The sequence below is a fragment of the Entelurus aequoreus genome, linkage group LG23 (assembly GCF_033978785.1).
Source record: "Entelurus aequoreus isolate RoL-2023_Sb linkage group LG23, RoL_Eaeq_v1.1, whole genome shotgun sequence".
NCBI classification, from domain to species: Eukaryota; Metazoa; Chordata; class Actinopteri; order Syngnathiformes; family Syngnathidae; genus Entelurus; species Entelurus aequoreus.
The window spans coordinates 26,957,363-26,963,992 of record NC_084753.1 but is presented as its reverse complement, the minus strand read 5'-3'; positions in this window follow the sequence as shown (position 1 = coordinate 26,963,992).

Below are 6,630 nucleotides of genomic sequence, written 5' to 3'. Positions count from 1 at the left end.
TAAAAAAGCCTTGCCTGTACCGGAAGTAGCGTGACGTCACAGGTTGAACATTTGCACATTGTTTACACCAGCAGCGAGAGCGATTCGGACCGAGAAAGCGACGATTACCCCATTAATTTGAGCCAGGATGAGAGATTTGTGGATGAGGAACGTGAGAGTGAAGGATTAGAGTGCAGTGCAGGACTTATCTTTTTTTGCTCTGACCGTAACTTAGGTAAAAGGGATCATTGGATTCCACACTCTCCTTTTTCTATTGTGGATCACGGATTTGTATTTTTAACCACCTCGGATACTGTATCCTCTTGAAAATGAGAGTCGAGAACGCGAAATGGACATTCACAGTGACTTTTATCTCCACGACAATACATCGGCGAAACACTTTAGCTACGGAGCTAACGTGATAGCATCGTGCTTAACTGCATATAGAAACAGACGAAATAAGCCCCTGACTGGAAGGATAGACAGAAGATCAACAATACTACCAAACTCTGGACCTGTAACCACACGGTTAATGCTGTACCGCCTGGCGAAGCCTAGCAATGCTGTTGCTAACGACGCCATTGAAGCTAACTTAGCTACGGGACCTCACAGAGCTATGCTAAAAACATTAGCTCTCCACCTACGCCAGCTCTCATCTGCTCATCACCACCCGTGCTCACCTGCGTTCCAGCGATTGACGGCGCGACGAAGGACTTCACCACGATGATCGGTGCGGTTGGCGGCCCGGAGACGGAGGAAGCCAAGGTGAGGACAGCGGCGCGGCGGCGGGCGTTGTAGCTTTCGACGACAACCCGGCCGCCATCAGAGTCGAAAAGAAACATATATTTCCCCAAAGTTACGTACGTGACATGCACATAGCGGCACGCACGTACGGGCAAGCGATCAAATGTTTGGAAGCCAAAGCTATAGTCACGGTAGCGCGTCTGCTATCCAACTCAAAGTCCTCCTGGTTGTGTTTCTGCAGCCAGCCGCTAATACACCGATCCCACCTACAGCTTTCTTCTTTGCTATCTCCATTGTTCATTAAACAAATTGCAAAATATTCACCAACACAGATGTCCAGAATACTGTGGAATTTTGCGATGAAAACAGACGACTTAAGCTGGCTACCGTGCTATTCCAAAATGTCTGGTTCAACCAGTGACGTCACGCGCATACGTCATCATACATAGACGTTTTCAGCTGGAAGTTTCCCGGGAAATTTAAAATTGCTCTTTATAAGTTAACCCGGCCGTATTGGCATGTGTTGCAATGTTAAGATTTCATCATTGATATATAAACTATCAGACTGCGTGGTCGGTAGTAGTGGCTTTCAGTAGGCCTTTAATTAAATATTTAAACACAGTGTTACTGTTCAAACTGTGTGTAATGTCCTAAAAACATCGGCCTTGTTTTTAACGAATACTTGGGCCTACTACGCTACTGTATTTTAATGTTGGTCATCATGGTGGTGCTTGGATAGCCAAGTGTTTTCTGAGGTGGTACTTGGTGAAGGAAGTTTGAGAACTACTGCTATCCATCCATCCATTTTCTACCGCTTGTCCCTTTTGGGGTCGCGGGGGGTGCTGGCGCCTATCTCAGCTGCTATAATATATTAAATATAGTTTCAATGCAGTGAAGCATATACTAAGAACAAAGTTATAACACAACAAATTATCGTTGTGTTATGTGCAGTACTGTGCAGTAAACTATATACTTTTCAATGAAAGGTTCCTAAGTGGTGAGTAACAGGACTGAAAGTAACAAGATTTTAGACCGCGGAAGCTTTTTTTCAACAGTGCTGCTAGTCCACAGGTGTCAGAGTGGTTTTCACAGAGGTCCACATCGCAGTTATGTTTGGCCCCAGAGGGCCGTTTCTAACAGTGAATACTATAATTACACAATTTGCTCATGCATTTTATTCGTAGATTTTTTTTAAACTAAGATGTAAAAAAAAATATCGTAAGTTGCAATCATTGCACCTCAAAATTTAGTGAAATGGAAAAACAGTACTTCTGTTTTTATGGTAAAAAAGCAGCTCAGTTGCCAGAATTTTACTGTAAAATTGACATTTGTTTTTTTTACTGTAAATACAGTAAACTTTTGGCGCCTGAGCTGCCAGTTTGTTGTTGTTTTTAACCGCAAACTGTAGATTTTTTGGTGTATAATGCCAAAACAGTTTATTACAGTAAAACAAGTACTGTGTTTTTCATTAAGAGAAAAATGCTGAAAAAACACATTAATTTCACAATTTTTCCATGAATTCTATTGCTACTTTTACATTGCACAATTTTATGGATAACTTGCTTTGAAATCATTATTATTAGTATTTATTTCTATTTTAAAAAATTGTTTGATAATATACTTTTGCATAATTAGACAATATTTAAGTTAACGTAATTTGCGATTACATGAAGTACATTTTTTTTCACCCCTCCCAAAATAGAAAGAAAGAATACATTTAGTAAGAAAAGTTACAGTACTTTATTGATACACTATATTATCAAAAGTATTTGGCCACCTGCCTTTACTCACATATGAACTTGAAGTGTCGTCCCATGGAATTGTCCAAAATGTTTTGGTATCCTGGAGCATTCAAAGTTCCTTTCACTGGAACTAAGGGGCCAAACCCAACTCCTGAAAAACCAACCCCCAACCATAATTCTTCCTCCACCAAATTTCATACTCGGCACAATGCAGTCCAAAATGTAGAGTTCTCCTGGCAACCTCCAAACCCAGACTGGTCCATCAGATTGCCAGATGGAAAAGCGTGATTCATCATTCCAGAGAAGGCGTCTCCACTGCTCTAGAGTCCAGTAGCGACGTGCTTTACACCACTGCATCCCACGTTTTGCATTGGACTTGGTGATGTATGGCTTAGATGCAGCTGGTCAGCCATGGAAACCCATTCCATGAAGCTCTCTGCGTACTGTACGTGGGCCAATTGGAAGGTCACATGAAGTTTGGAGCTCTGTAGCAACTGACTGTGCAGAAAGTCTTTGCACTATGCGCTTCAGCATCCGCCGACCCCTCTCTGTCCGTTTACGTGGCCTACCACTTGGTGGCTGAGTTGCTGTTGTTCCCAAACTCTTCACTTTTCTTATAATAAAGTTGACTTTGGAATATTTAGGAGCAAGGAAATTTCACGACTGGATTTGTTGCACAGGTGGCATCCTATGACAGTCCCACGCTGGAAATCACAGAGAGCGGCCCATTCTTTCACAAATGTTTGTAGAAAGTCTCCATGCCTAAGTGCTTGATTCTCATCATCACGGTTCTAAATGGATGTTGCAATACCATTTTTTTTTTTTTGCAATAGCAATTTGAGTGCAACCCACATCACACATGACACTCTTTAAAGATGACGTTTCAGCTGACTTTAAATAAGTGCTGGTCCAATCAGCGCAGGCGCAAGCAATCAGCTGCTCCTGTTGTGGCTGGCAGCAGATGGCGGCAGACTGATGCAGTATCAACACACAATACCTTCTTTCCTTGTAAATTATCCACTCAATGGATAAAATAACGAAACGCTAAGATGCAAAGACTTAAGTCAACATGACCATCATCTTCGTAGTAGTTAAGAGTTCCCTGCAGGGCTCGCAGTTTTTCGTACAAACCCCGTTTCCATGAGTTGGGAAATTGTGTTAGATGTAAATATAAACGGAATACAATGATTTGCAAATCCTTTTCAACCCATATTCAATTGAATGCACTACAAAAACAAGATATTTGATGTTCAAACTCATACATTTTTTTTTTTTTTTGCAAATAATAATTAACTTAGAATTTCATGGCTGCAACACGTGCCAAAGTAGTTGGGAAAGGTCATGTTCACCACTGTGTTGCATGGCCTTTCCTTTTAACAACACTCAGTAAACATTTGGGAACTGAGGAGACACATTTTTTAAGCTTCTCAAGTGGAATTCTTTCCCATTCTTGCTTGATGTACAGCTTAAGTTGTTCAACAGTCCGGGGGTCTCCATTGTGCTATTTTAGGCTTCATAATGCGCCACACATTTTCAATGGTAGACAGGTCTGGACTACAGGCAGGCCAGTCTAGTACCCGCACTCTTTAACTATGAAGCCACGTTGATGTAACACGTGGCTTGGCATTGTCTTGCTGAAATAAGCAGGGGCGTCCATTGTAACGTTGCTTGGATGGCAACATATGTTGCTCCAAAACCTGTATGTACCTTTCAGCATTAATGGCGCCTTCACAGATGTGTAAGTTACCCATGTCTTGGGCACTAATACACCCCCATACCATCACAGATGCTGGCTTTTCAACTTTGCGCCTATAACAATCCGAATGGTTCTTTTCCTCTTTGGTCCGGAGGACACGACGTCCAGTTTCCAAAAACAATTTGAAATGTGGACTCGTCAGACCACAGAACACTTTTCCACTTTGTATCAGTCCATCTTAGATGAGCTCAGGCCCAGCGAAGCCGACGGCGTTTCTGGGTGTTGTTGATAAACGGTTTTCGCCTTGCATAGGAGAGTTTTAACTTGCACTTACAGATGTAGCGACCAACTGTAGTTACTGACAGTGGGTTTCTGAAGTGTTCCTGAGCCCATGAGGTGATATCCTTTACACACTGATGTCGCTTGTTGATACAGTACAGCTTGAGGGATCGAAGGTCACGGGCTTAGCTGCTTACGTGCAGTGATTCCTCCAGATTCTCGGAACCCTTTGATGATATTACAGACCGTAGATGGTGAAATCCCTAAATTCCTTGCAATAGCTGGTTGAGAAAGATTTTTCTTAAACTGTTCAACAATTTGCTCACGCATTTGTTGACAAAGTTGTGACCCTCGCCCCATCCTTGTTTGTGAATGACTGAGCATTTCATGGAATCTACTTTTATACCCAATCATGGCACCCACCTGTTCCCAATTTGCCTGTTCACCTGTGGGATGTTCCAAATGAGTGTTTAATGAGCATTCCTCAACTTTATCAGTATTTATTGCCACCTTTCCCAACTTTTGTGTCACGTGTTGCTGGCATCAAATCCTAAAGTTAATGATTATTTGCAAACAAAAATGTTCATCAGTTTGAACATCAAATATGTTGTCTTTGTAGCATATTCAACTGAATATGGGTTGAAAATGATTTGCAAATCATTGTATTCCGTTTATATTTACATCTAACACAATTTCCCAACCCATATGGAAACGGGCTTTGTATATATTGTTTTTCAAATCACCTGCCACGTATGCTGTACATAATTTATCAATTTTTTTTAACGTAATTCTTTATATACATGTTACAGGTTATATATCGTTTATTATTGAATGTATCAAATGTGATGAATATTTAATGGACCACAACGGAAACAAGCCTTTTGGCTTTTTGTGCCATCCACTTGCCTTTTTAAAGCATTACATGGATTCAATTCTTTAAGATGTCAATAAACTTCTCGATCAATCAATCAAACAATAAAAGCGAGTTGCACACCCTGAACTCCATTGTAAAAATGTGTGCTTGAAGTTCAATGCCTTTGTAAATACACTGAGACTGTGTTTTAAACGGCACTAATTTTTTCCTCGGAATTTTCAACTAGCTTGAAGTGTTTTGCCAAGATAATTATTTGTAAAATGTAGAGATGCCCGATAATATCGGGCTGCAGATATTATCGGCCGATAAATGCTTTAAAATGTAATATCGGAAATGATCGGTATCGGTTTCAAAAAGCAAAATGTATGACTTTTTAAAACGCCGCTGTGTACACGGACGTAGAGAGAAGTACAGAGCGCCAATAAACCTTAAAGGCACTGCCTTTGCGCGGCGGCCCAATCACATAATATCTACGGCTTTTCACACACACACAAGTGAATGCAAGGCATACTTGGTCAACAGCCATACAGGTCACACTGAGGGTGTCCGTATAAACAACTTTAACACTGTTACAAATATGCGCCACACTGTGAACCCACACCAAACAAGAATGACAAACACATTTCGGGAGAACATCCGCACCGTAACACAACATAAGCACAACAGCACAAATACCCAGAACCCCTTGCAGCACTAACTCTTTCGGGACGCTACAATATACACCCCCGCTACCCTCTCCCCACCCCATACCTCAACCCTGCCCCCCCCAACCTCTTCATGCTCTCTCAGGGAGAGCATGTCCCAAATTCCAAGCTGCAGTTTTGAGGCATGTTAAAAAAAAAAAAAGCGCTTTGTGACTTCAATAATAAATATGGGAGTGCCATGTTGGCATTTTTTTTCATAACTTGAGTTGATTTATTTTGGAAAACCTTGTTACATTGTTTAATGCATCCGGCGCGGCGTCACAACAAAATTAGGCACAATAATGTGTTAATTCCACGACTGTATACATCGGTATCGGTTGATATCGGAATCGGTAATTAAGAGTTGGACAATATCGGCAAAAAAGACATTATCGGACATCTCTAGTAAAATGTACATGTTCATAATGTGCCTATTCTATTTTTGATCAGAGCAAAAACAAAGAAAAACAATCTGAAGTGGTTATTATTTTTAAGTTATTATGCCATGATTTTTACCAGTCCGGCCCACATGGGAAGAGATTTTTCCTCCTTGCGGCCCCTGAGCTAAAACGAGTTTGAAAACCCCTTGGTGTAAAAGGGCCTCAAAGTGAGGTATTTATGTCACTGGCCCTT